Below are 12887 nucleotides of genomic sequence, written 5' to 3'. Positions count from 1 at the left end.
TTAATAAGCAGTAGATAGAATAACACTGATATCGGAGGCTAGTCCACTGGATTGCATGCCTGTGTTTTACTGAGAGTGCATATAGTTTTGTGACCATCTACCTCACCCCACCTTAGCAAGCTCACACTGCTGCACAAATAACTCTGCCAATATATCACGGGTAAAAGAATGGCTGATCAGTTTTCAGCATGAGGCTAGTAAGTCCAATACATCACGGATTCTTGAATTAACCATTCTTGTTTTTTTTTAATCTTAGCCTACACTTATACTATACCACCAGGCTGTGACCAGAAGCTGTAGATTACAGCTCACACTCTACAAATGCGTGGTTTCAGTTATTTTTAGGGAAAACGCAGCAATGTGCACTTTATCATAATATTGAAAATACTATAAACTCAAATAATAAAATGACCAAAACGTCCAATATACAGCCCGAGCATTTTTTAAACTTGGCTTCACACAGGACTGGAATTGTACTCCACAAGGGGTGAACCTTGAGTGAGATAGCTCCCTCGCACCATTAATGTGCTTAGAAGTTAGGTCACAACTTGACTAATGAATCATACTGCCACTTTTGCATTGTTATGCACCTCATCTATCTACCTGAAAGTGGCAGTCTAACTGCAGCCTTAGAGACTGTAATCTCACATATATGGTTTTATATTTGCTGAATATAGATCAGTGATCAGTGAAAAGAGCAATGGCAGGACGATAGTTACTGGTAAATTACTGTATTTTATCAATAATATTTCCGTATATTTAAAAAGTTAATGATATGCACCATAGCGGGTAATTTTCAACATCCATGCTCCTCCTGAGCCCTTAAAAATTTTGATTAAAACCTTTTGGAGTGACCTCCAGCGGTTCCGTGAAGGATCTCTGGTTAGGACTCTCAATGCCTGGAGAAATTGGCCTTGCGTGCATAGTGTATAATCCACCCATTTCACTGAAATTTGCAATCAGGGTCCTACAATAGGCGTAGCATTCAGTTTTACATAACTAAACAGCCTCCCGCCTGCTTTGGGCGGGAGTGCTGGGCGCCCGATTAAGGGCCTGCCTGAAAGTTGATTCAGGCGGGGAAATGGGCGCACAGGGTCCCTGCTAGACTTTCAATTGCCGACCTCCTTTTTCATGCAAGAAACAGGCGACCAGCAGTTATAAGTCTCCCCCAGAGGGTTTGGCAATAAACTGTATTAACTTGAAATATCCATGGCCATATGGCCTCTGCTTTGAGCCGATATTGACTTTTTTGTTGAAAATTGTCATGATGTTTAATTGATGGTTATTTAATGATTTGAGAGAATACATGCTTGGCATAATGGTTTATTAATCATTCGAGACAGCCAGATATAACACAAAGGGGGTGAAATTCAACTTCAGCGGGAGAGCAAAACAGGAAAAGCGGGCAGAGTTTATAGTGGGGGGCAATCCGCTGCCACCCATTTTTCACCCCCACTGAAGTTAAATTTAACCCCCAAGAATTAACAATTCATCCACTTAACTGCTTGATTATGTAACATAGAGTAGATGATTTCTTTTTAAAAATGGTTGTCTGACTGGATTCCACCAAATTTGAGTTGCTATTTTGAACATTGAAAGCAACCTCTTCCAATCAACTCTGTGTTTGCACTGTCATTAATATCAATAAATGATCTGGGTGACTAGTGCTTAAATTAGTACATTATTTAGGGTATTCATTATATCCCAAGGTGTTGAGGTTTTAAGGTATAGGTACTGTTCCTTTTGACTTGTGGTTAACTAAAGAAGGCCCTGCAATTAACTACAGGAATAATACCTCAACTGCCTTGATTTAATTATTGATTTCTCAACTTTATGGGTGAATGTGAATATTGTCTGTCTTTGGAAGGACTTCTCAAATATTAAAATTACATCTAAGCCTAAAAATGTTGGTCATAATGCTTTACTTTGAAGTTACAGAAGTTCAAGGAAAAACTAGTCTGATTCTTATACTTCTCAATCAGAGGGATAACAATTAGTGTATTTTGATAGTACATAGTTTTAGATATGTCAAAATGCAATTGGATATTAATAATTTAAATCTGTGAAACAAATTAAATGCATTCTAGACCAAACCTCCCTTCATACTTGGATCTGTGAAAATGATAACAATGCAATAAATTCATTAGAAGCATGTACATAATAGTACAAAAAAACAACATTTTTATTGTTTGAATATTTATGACAGTAAGCATAATAAAATAAATTATTCCTGATTCTGACCATTTATCCCTGTTTTTTAGGCCTGTGTTCCTAATTTTCAAGTTAGTAGGTTGCATGATATGGCAGGAACCTAGAATTCAAAGGTTCTTGTACATGAAGTCACTCTCAGCCTATTTGTCTTGTGATGTCCAGGTGCTATCTCCCCCTCCCTGCCCCTAATACATGAGGTTTAAAGATTTATTGTGCTATGTATTTGATCCCAATTTTTTGTGTTATTTGGCATTACAATAGATAATTTTCAAGTAGTGTTTCTTTAATATCTGTAGAAAAGGTGAAATATGGAATAGATTACTGACGTGTTCAGCCTATGCTGCTGCCTCAATATACTGTTTGCTTTCACCCTAGGCTACAGCTGGCGTCTTACTGTTCACAGCCCAAGTGAAATCAATGTCTGGCCTAACAAAATGCAGATGAAAGTCATTCTGATCACATATAGTCATTTCCGTAATTTTGTCAGGCTCCAGTTTCTTGCTTGATCACTGGAAATGGGTTGCATGTTTGTTGGCCCTAAATAGCTACATTTTCTGTTGGGTCAGGTTGTCTGCATGGAAATGCAGATCAGTTTGCACCATCTGAAAATGTTATATTGTTGATAGGTCTGATGTCATTAAAACTGCAATTATCAGTTAAATGCTTAGTCCATTTTGTTGCATCGTTGAAAATACTTGATCCCTCTTTATGTCTCAGGTGGTGTGCCATTATGTAGTTTAATGTTTAAAAGGTCACAGAAGTACACAGTCTATGATGGAAAACAGTCCCACTCCTTCTTCCCCTCCTCAGATTTAAATAGTTCTTGCTTTGATTACAGACATTTATTATAATTATCTGGAGATTAGGCAATTGCTGCAGATTCCTGTAATGGAACCATTTAAAAGGAATATAATAGTGCTTTATTGGATTTTGTAGAGAACTGAGCAGCACTGAGAAAGGGTAATATGGTGCACTTTAAGTCAATTTAACAGTGCCTATAAATATACTAATTATTCTTGGTTTCAAAAGTTTTTTATAATGAATTCTAATTAAACAGAAGTGGTATTTGGTGGCTGACAGGTGAACGATGAAATAACAAGGGATCATGATGAGCAACAACTGTAAATCAATATAAAGCTGTTGCATACCTAATCATGAGATTGTTTTTGCAATCATCAACTCAATAAGAATTTTATACAATAAAGTGAAAAGCTTTAATTTTCCAAGATCTGAAATATAAAGATTAAAAGAGGCAATTTTGAGAGGGTTTCCCATAATCACTACAGTAATTATTTTTACTGTTTCAGTATGGGAAATCTATTCGCAAAATCTTTTTAAAGGATATTAATAATGCTATTTGTATAATTTCACTAACAATTACTAAACATTACAATTTTCACTAAAATCTAAACCTTTTCAAATCTGGTTCTCAGTCCAGTTGAGTTTTATTGTACTGTAATCATTGGATGGTGAATACACTTAACTATCATTCAGAACTGTAATACTAGTGTCATTTATTATGAAGTTAATGTGAAATACACTGAGTTGGTACCTGGTTGATAGAAGACATTTTATACTGGAATCTGCAGTAGCACTGGTCACCCAAAACTCTAGTTCGATTTGATCCACCATATGTTTAAAATAGCTTCATTTTCTATAAGTGTCTGATCATCTCTGTCCACAGAAATACAGCCCTTTCAAGTCTCACTCATTTGGAGTGAGCTTCATTCATTTTAGTTTAAAATTGTAACCGTAAATTATTTTGACACATTTAAGAAGTAAACACAGTTCCATATGTTTATGTGGGATTCAATCTAGCTCACTAATTTTAACCATAAATCTCGTTTCTAACATTTCCTCGATGGTGACAGCTCTGAAAAATGTAGAATTACTCTGGAAACAGCAGCATTGTATAGCAGTTAGAGGTTTTACATCTACAGCTATTAATTCAAGACCTACCAGTTAAGTTGTGTCATAAATTGAGCATCCCTCTTTCTGAAGTGCTTCCTAATATGCCAGACCTCTGATATGCAATAACATACACTATTTATAGCTCCCTCAATAACCCTTTACTATCACTTAATCTCCCCCCACCCCCTCCACTTTCACCAAAAAGCTGTCCCTTTTGTTTATTTGGGAGTTGACAGGATAAAAATTAAATGTGAACTGAGAAGAACACTCTTTTTCCCTTTGAAAATAACATTGCCTGTGGTCGGATTGAAAGCATTTATTGTCCAGTAAGAAAAAAATTTAAAATGTCGCCACAAAACTTATAATACAGGGGAAAAAAATAAATTGTTTTGTAGTGGGCAAACCAGTCCAGGGTTTATTTATTAAACTTACATTTTTGCACAGTTTACTCACCTGTGAGGCTTTCCTACATTTTAAAATTAAGCTTGCAAAAACTTAAAAATATGACTGAAATACCTGTGTTTCTTTCAAGTTGCCCTACAGGATATACACCAGTAACAACAACAACTTGCATTTATATAGCGCCTTTAATATAATAAAACGTCCCAAGGCACATTATGAAACAAAATTTGACACCGAGCCACACAAGGAGATATTAGGAGAGGTGACCACAAGCTTGGTCAAAGAGTTAGGTTTTAAGGAGTGTCTTAAAGGATGAGAGAGGCAGAGAGGTTTAGAGAGGGAATTCCAGAGTTTAGGGCCTAGGCAGCTGAAGACACGGCTGCCAAAGGTGGAGCGATGTAAATCCAGGATGCGCAAGAGGCCAGAATTAGGGGAGCACAGAGATCTCGGATGGTTGTAGGGCTGGAGGAGGACATGGAGCTAGGGAGGGGTGAGGCCGTGGAATGCCTACAGCAAATTGTCCACAGTAATTGTGAATGCTCACAGCAAAATGCTTTATTATTGTATTATTCATGATTTCTGCCAACCTTTCTTCCCTGCCTAAAGAGCTTGCTTATCTATTTGTTCATCTTGAAGTGATGGTTGATGGCTGCCAGTTATTATTTCATTACCATTGAATCTATTTAATTCTATTCATGCTACTTCTGCCATTTCCAGTTCTGCTGTAATATCCACTCTTTCAATAGCTTTTATATTGCCCTTTAACAATAAGTCCACTCTACTGCCAAACTTAACGGCCGGGAATTCGCTGCAATGGCATTATTAGTAACGAACATCATAAGTTGTGCTCCCTGATCCTCCATTGGTGAATTCACACCATAATTTGTTGGTAAAATAATTGGGCAAAATTTTGCCATAGCAGGGCATCGAATGGCATCTGCCGTTAGTTAGACTTGCCCTTGCACATTTAGGTTTTTGAATTTATTGCGTGGCAAGTTACTGAAAGTGCGAGCTGATAACGGCGCAACGAGGAAATCAGGGCAACTGGGACCTGAGTGAACAGGGCAAGCAACTGTGTATCTCCTTAACCAATCAGATTGAAGGATTGTGAAATTAACAGCACAAGGACTGAGAAGGAAGTGTAAATTAGAGTAGGTGAATTCAATGCCAAATCAGGTACAGAAAGAGAAATAAAGAGAGGGAAAGAAAGATTATAGAGAGAGAAAAAAAGACAGAAAGGAAAAGTTTTAATTTTAAATCTGACATTTTTAAAATCTCTAACAATAATTATCTGATCTGATAACATGGAGTTGGGCCGCAGTATGTATGGACAGAATGTACAGGTCAGATTTAATTTGATTGATAAGTTTGTACTGAAACCATTGTACAGTATAAATATATAAATCGGCATTAAGAAGGGACCCATATGCATAGGGTTATCTCCCGAACTACTCGTGATTCCGAGCCATATTTCATTACCGATTGCAATCAATGCTTAGCGCATGAGCTCAATGAATATTAATATAAAAATATCAGTAGAGGGAAAATCAGAAAATGTCTGGCTGTCAAAACATGTATTTTATTACTTAATTCAGGTTTTAAGATTTCAGTGAATTTCTGTCATGGTAGAGATGGGTGTAGCGATTGTAGTGGCGTTAATTCAAGCTCAATCTCACCATGGATTTTAAGACCATAAGACCTAAGAAATAGGAGCAGGAGTAGGCTATTCAGCCCCTCGAGCCTGCTCCGCAATTCAATAAGATCATGGCTGATCTGATTTTTACCTCAATTCTACTTTCCCGCCTTTTCCCCATATCCTTTGACTCCCTTGCTGATCAAAAATTTGTCCAACTCAGCCTTGAATGTATTCAATGACTCAGCCTCCACAGCTTTTTGGGGTAAAGAATTCCAAAGATTCACGACCCTCTGGGATAAGAAATTCCTCCTCATTTCCATCTTAAACGGGCAACCCCTTATTCTGAGACTGTGCCCCCTAGTTTTAGATTCCCCCATGAGGAGTGACATCCTCTCAGCATCTACCCTATCGAGTCCCCTCAGACTCTTGTATGTTTCAATAAGATCTCCTCTCAGTCTTCTAAACTCCAATGAGTATAGACCCAACCTGTTCAATCTTTCCTCATAAGACAATCCTTCCATAACCGAAATCAATCTAGTGAATCTTCTCTGAACTGCCTCCAATGCAAGTATGTCCTTCCTTAAATAAGGGCACCAGAACTGCACGCAGTACTCCAGGTGTGGCCTCCCGAGCACCCTGTACAGTTGTGGCATGACTTCCCTGCTTTTATACTCCATCCCCCTAGAAATAAAGGCCAATATTCTGTTTGCCTTCTGGATTACCTGCTGCACCTGTATGTTGACTTTTTGTGTTTCATGTACGAAGACATCCAGATCCCTCTGTACCGCAGCATTTTGTAGTATTTCTCCATTCAAATAATATTTTGCTTTTTTATTTTTCCTCCCAAAGTGGATGACTTCACATTTTCCCACATTATATTCCATCTGCCATATTTTTGCCCATTCGCTTAACCTGTCACTATCCCTTTGCAGACACTTTGTGTCCTCCTCGCAACTTGCTTTTCCACCTATCTTTGTATCATCAGCAAATTTGGCCACAAGACACTCTGTTCCTTCATCCAAGTCATTGATATATATTGTAAATAGTTGAGGCCCCAGCACTGAGCCCTGCAGCACCCCACTAGTTACAGATTGCCATTTTGAAAATGACCCTTTTATCCCGACTCTTTGTTTTCTGTTAGTTAGCCAATCCTCTATCCATGCCAGTATATTACCCCCAACATCATGGGGGCAGCGCTTTGATAATTAGCTGTGTGATGTTTTCGGCGAGGGTCTCTATGGAGTAGCACAAAAGTGCCAGCAAATTATGCCGTGGTGTACATAATGGCATAAGTCACTCAGCCATAATTTCCTAGAATTTGCACCATAATAATGGCGTATGCCATAGATGCAGCATTACTATGGTGCATGTTTTCAGCAAATTCAGGCCAATGTATCTATATTTGCAGAAGAATTTATTAAATCTTTTAAGTCTGACCCATCTTGTGCATATAACTATGTTTATATAATGGGCTGGATTTTGTTGTGAGCAGCGAAGCTGTGCATTAGACTTGCACTTGCCCATAGAGTTTCAATGGGGTTTTGCACGGCAAGTTGCTGTCAGTGGGACAACTAATTAGTGTGGTGCCCACTACTGGGCATCTGGAACCTGTGTGAACAGGGCAAGCAGCTGTGTCTCTCCTTAACCAATCAGATTGAAGATTCATTAATGAGCAGTGCATTCAGAACCAGGAAGTGTAAGTTAGAATAGTGAATTCAATGTTAAATCAGGTACTGTATGTGAAACAAAGAGAGGGAAAGAAAAATTGGATTAAGAGACAAAGATAAAAGAGACAGCTGAAGGAATGCGACTCTACGCTTGTAAAAGTTAATTCAATTCCGGAGAGTAAATAAGACTTACCACGCTGTTAAAAGGGTACTTAGACTGGAAAGGACAAGTCCTAACTTTTTGTGGTGAGTTTTGTCCTTATCTATGATGTCAGTACAGGAACTTCACGCCGTTCAATCCATTTGAATGGGGAGCCAGACAACAAGATGCCGTTTTCGCGTAGCTTACAGAGGGGCAGCGTGTCTCGGACAGCAACTTCTGGATTTCTGCATTGAACTGCGCATGTGTGCTCGCAAGCAGTTGCTGTCCGATTTGCGAATAAATAACGGTGAGCGCTGTTAGCTTCACCGTCATTTTCACAGCAAAATCCAGCCCAATATTAACAATGTCAGTACTTTTGCTAATCGTGTACTTTGGATTCCAAAAGTCTTGACACTTGCATAAATATTAAAACATTTATTACTGACTCGCAATATCACCTTATCACTTTGATTGCATGTTCGTCTTTTCCCTGAGCATCATCTCTTGTTCATCAAAGCAATTCCCCCTCCCTCTTCCAAATCTGCTTTTGTGACTCCCCATTATTCTATCCAGTTTGAGAAATAATAACATGTGAAATCAATACCTTATTTCATATTGCAGCTCCAAATTCTGGGTGCATAACCTCAGACCTCTGGTTAATAGCGCACACTACCATTGGCATCATATGCCAAATGTTAATCAGTCGTTACGAAGCCTTAAATATGAATGCTGCTTGTTTAACAATTTACATGTTTTTGACCAGTTCTATTTGACATCTCACTGTATCCATTCCAGTGCAAATTCTTTCCAATCCATATTTCATGAACTGTTGCCTGTTCTCTAAAATATATCTAAAAATTATATAAAATCCATTTGTAGCTCTTTTTTTAAGCAGCATGTATAGCACAGAAACAGGCCTTTTAGCCCAACTGGTCTATGCCAGTCTTTATGCTCGACATGATCCTTCTCCTCCCCCTCTTCATCTATCAGCATATCCTTCTATTCCTTTCTCCCTCATGTGTTTATCTAGCTTCCCCTTAAATGCTTCTATGCTTATTTGCCTCAACTACTCCATGTGGTAGCAAGCTCCACATTCTAACCACTCTCTGGTAAAGAAGGTTGTGGGATCAAGTCCCATTCCAGAGGCTTGAGCCCACAATCCAGGCCGATGCACACAGCGCAGCACGAGGGAATGCTGCACTGTCTAAAAGATCCCATGACACCACTTTGAAGAAGAGCAGGGGAGCTCCACCCGGCGTCCCGGCCAACACCATCAAAACAGACCACCATCACACTATTGCCCATGGGACTCACGGGCTGTGTCTCCTGAAACGAGCTGAAATGAGCCAAGCAGCCCAGATCCGGGGGTGGGGAACAGGCCGTAACTCGAGAGTCTCCATGGCAACAGTGTTTAAAGAAGGCCGCTAATGATAGTGGGGGCCCTTTAATTCATCTCACTCCCCTGGTGCCTTTTGCTCGGATACTTTAACAACCTCCACCTCCCCCCGCCCAGGGTGAAGACACCGACCCAGGACACCCACCTCAAACTATTCATGATGGTTTTATTTCCACTAGTTACCTGTATGTACAAAGTTAAAATTAAGCAAGAAGAGATGAATACCAAACTCCATAAAATTCAATCTACATTTCAACTGGAAAGTGAAATACTAAGTAACTTCATCAATGGGTAGTACTGCTTACTGTGAAGTATTCTACTTTGAGTGTCCATATACTATCATTGTAGCTGATGATGAGGAAGAACTGCTGCAGCTACTTGAAATATGGTTTTCATATGCTATATTTGAAAATATCTACAATTTAGTAAATGCACTTAACATGAAATTGGGGACAGCTTGTAGATAATGATGGTTTTTGATTACCTTTAATCCAATTATTGGCAGTATTGCAGTATTCTTCAAATTCTCTGCATTAAAAAAGTTTTGTATTAGAGCTAAAGCTAAATTTGCAGACATCTTTCTATACACTGTGATCTTCTAATCATTCAAATTGAACTCCAGTAAAGATTTCCACCATATGGAATATTTTGTATGTACAAAATGGAGACATATAGCATAAGATATGTCAGCTTCCAGTTTTATTCTTCAGATTTCATTATGTAATGGTTCAGAACTAGTTTTTGTTAGATTAAGGGCTCAGATTGATATGGACATTATAGAACTTTGACCTTGATTGTGCATGGAATAATTCCCGTGCCAGTTGCACATGCTCAGTTGATTTTTCTTGTGGTGAATAAAGAAATATTATAGCCTGGAGGGAGCTTCAGATTTGAGGACGTCCGAGGTTCCTGCATAATAGTCCATAGCTCCATTTATTCTCCCTTTGTAAATCAGCATTCCTAAATACCCGCAACAGCTATGAAAAAGCACAGTTTGACATTCTACTTCCATGTTTCACTGTTATTGTCATGCAATCAGTCAGAAACTCTAACATCATTTTATAACAACCACATTGTATGTTTAGTAGGTGTTCAGTCTTTTATAGAAGAAAACCATAAAATAATCAAAATTAATATGGAGTAAGTGGAATTTCCTATACATAGACAATTTTAATCCATTGTATATCGGGCAGTTTATCATATCTAGGGCAGTAAATTGAGTGTGCAGGAGACTTTCACATTTTAAAAAGGAAAAAGAAAACCACTTAAATACACAATTTTGATGGACTGAACTAGTTCCTTGGGGGAAAAAATGATTACAAAATCCCAAAATTATATGTATAAATAATCAATGTGAAAATTTCACATGCTTTAAAGTGGGTGAAGATGTGCAGTACAACAGTCTTTCCTGGCGGTTTGTGGTTATCAATGTTCAACAGCAAATTAGGTTTTCAAGTATGCCTTACAGTGATTGATTGGAGATGTGAATAATAAATTTAGCCTGCTTTGTATAAACCTTGACTACCATATTTTTGTCATTGTGTACAATTGGTAAGTAGGAAGTGAAAGTCAAGGGAGCTAATTATTTCTACAGATTGCCTTACTGATGAATAGTCTGTCATTCTGAGTTATAGCCTGAAGATTTATTGTGGTTTGAATTCAGTGTTTGGGTCATTACAGATATTCAGAAATAATTATCAAAGATGAAAGGAAGGCAGACATGATAAAGTGTGTGATATTTCAGGGCTGTATCATAATCAAACATTCAGCATATAGAATCTAATCTTTCAGAAACCAGACCGAATGTTTTGTGTTAATATAGGAATAGTGTATAGTAAGAAGGACAATGTTTTTCCTGAGACACTCCTTAACACATGTCCCAATGCAGAAAGTAATCAGTTGGGCAAATACATTAGAAATTTAGAGCTTTCAAATCATTATATTTGTGCAGCACAATGTCATAACTTCAATGCAGGGCTTTTATCTTCCTGTCTGTTTTAGGCATTTTCAGTAATTCTTCTAGCCTAGTAGTTCACTTCTCAGCAGGAGCTTAGAAAGGTTCTTCGCAACATTATAAACGTTCTTACTTTTGTGCCAACAGTGCCTTAACCTAAAACATAGTTTGTAAACAGTTTTTCTGCCTTTTAGGGTTTCATATAATAACTTAAGTGCAGCACAATGACCGAATGTGTGTGCTTAACACAAATAACCTTTACTATTTGAGGCCATTTAGCATGTATACAGAAATTTACTTTGTATAATATGGAGTTAACTATGATTCAGTTACATATACACCTTTATAATAGCAATCAGGACTGGACTAACCCAATTAATTTGGTTCCTGTTTATCACAGGATAATGGGATAGTTTTGATGCCTTTGTCTAATTGGAAACACTCTTTTCTCGTGGGTTTCAGGACATTGGAAACAAAAATCTAAGCGTTTTCTTCAATTCCACTGTACTACAACAATCATTTTAATTTCCAAAGTACTCCTCACATTCAGGAAGCTATTTCAAAGTGCTTTACAGTTTGGAAGACAAAAGTACTGGATGCCAAGCAGGAGAGGAAAGGAATAAATGTAAAGGGTTAAAGGCATGACAGAAGAGAAAGGCTTTGAGGAGAATTTTTAAAACTGGGAGGGAGGTGGCAAAACAAAGTTCCAGAGGGCAGGGCTATACTGACTGAATGAATGGCCACCAATGGTGGAGTAGAGGAAACAGAGGACAAAGACTAGCCCAATGTTAAAGGAGGGTGGATGTGTCTGGGACTGCAAGGCAGGAAAAGATCACAACGGTAGGGTGGGCGAGGCCATGGAAGTTTTTGAAAGTGACAATGATAATTTTGAAGTTGTTGTTGTAGAGGGAACCAGTAGTCTTTGGGAAGTATGGGGTGACAGGAAAGTCAGACTGTGCAAGTGAAGACGTGGGCTACAGCATTTTGGATGGTTGATGCGGGGAGGTCAACAGGAAGAGGCTTTGGCGTATTCACATTTTAATCTGAGATAGGCAACAGCCTTTGGATCAATGGAGGAGTCAGAAAAGTAGAGCTGAGTGTTATAAGCAGACCCCATACCCGTTGATATTGCCAAGGGGCACCATGATTTGATTAATGAGGAGACAAAGGGTGGACCCCTGAGGTAAACTTGCACACAGAGGAGGCGAAACTATTGGAGTAGATCTAGCAGCAGGTATGAGTGGAACTAGGAATGAACTCTGCCTTGGAGGTGGACTGCAGAGGTGAGATTTTGGGAGAGATTGAATGTCAACAGTGTCGAAGGCACCAAAGACAACAAGGAGAAACAGAGACCTACAATCACACACAGGGTGTCATTTGTAACTCTGACGAATGTAGTTTCAGTGCTGTGGGCAGTACGGAAACCAAACTGGTTGATCTCAAATGAAGAAAGGGGAGGGCATATTTCTGAAGCAATTATGTATTCTACGACTTTTGAAGAAAGGGAAGATTGCAGTTAGTGTACTAGTTGGGGAGAGTGGAAGGGTAAGGGTAGGTTTCTTGAGGGA

General features: G+C 38.6%; 1 protein-coding gene across 6 annotated transcripts in view; it reads left to right on the top strand.

The window, feature by feature from the left end:
* The window catches only part of nbeaa (neurobeachin a), a 637170-nt gene that overhangs the window by 394045 nt on the left and 230238 nt on the right, over positions 1-12887 (top strand). The window lies entirely within an intron of this gene.

Source organism: Heptranchias perlo, chromosome 6, assembly GCF_035084215.1.
Source record: "Heptranchias perlo isolate sHepPer1 chromosome 6, sHepPer1.hap1, whole genome shotgun sequence".
Taxonomy (NCBI): Eukaryota; Metazoa; Chordata; class Chondrichthyes; order Hexanchiformes; family Hexanchidae; genus Heptranchias; species Heptranchias perlo.
Note: the sequence above shows the minus strand (reverse complement) of the source record. Positions and strands in the feature narration are given on the sequence as shown.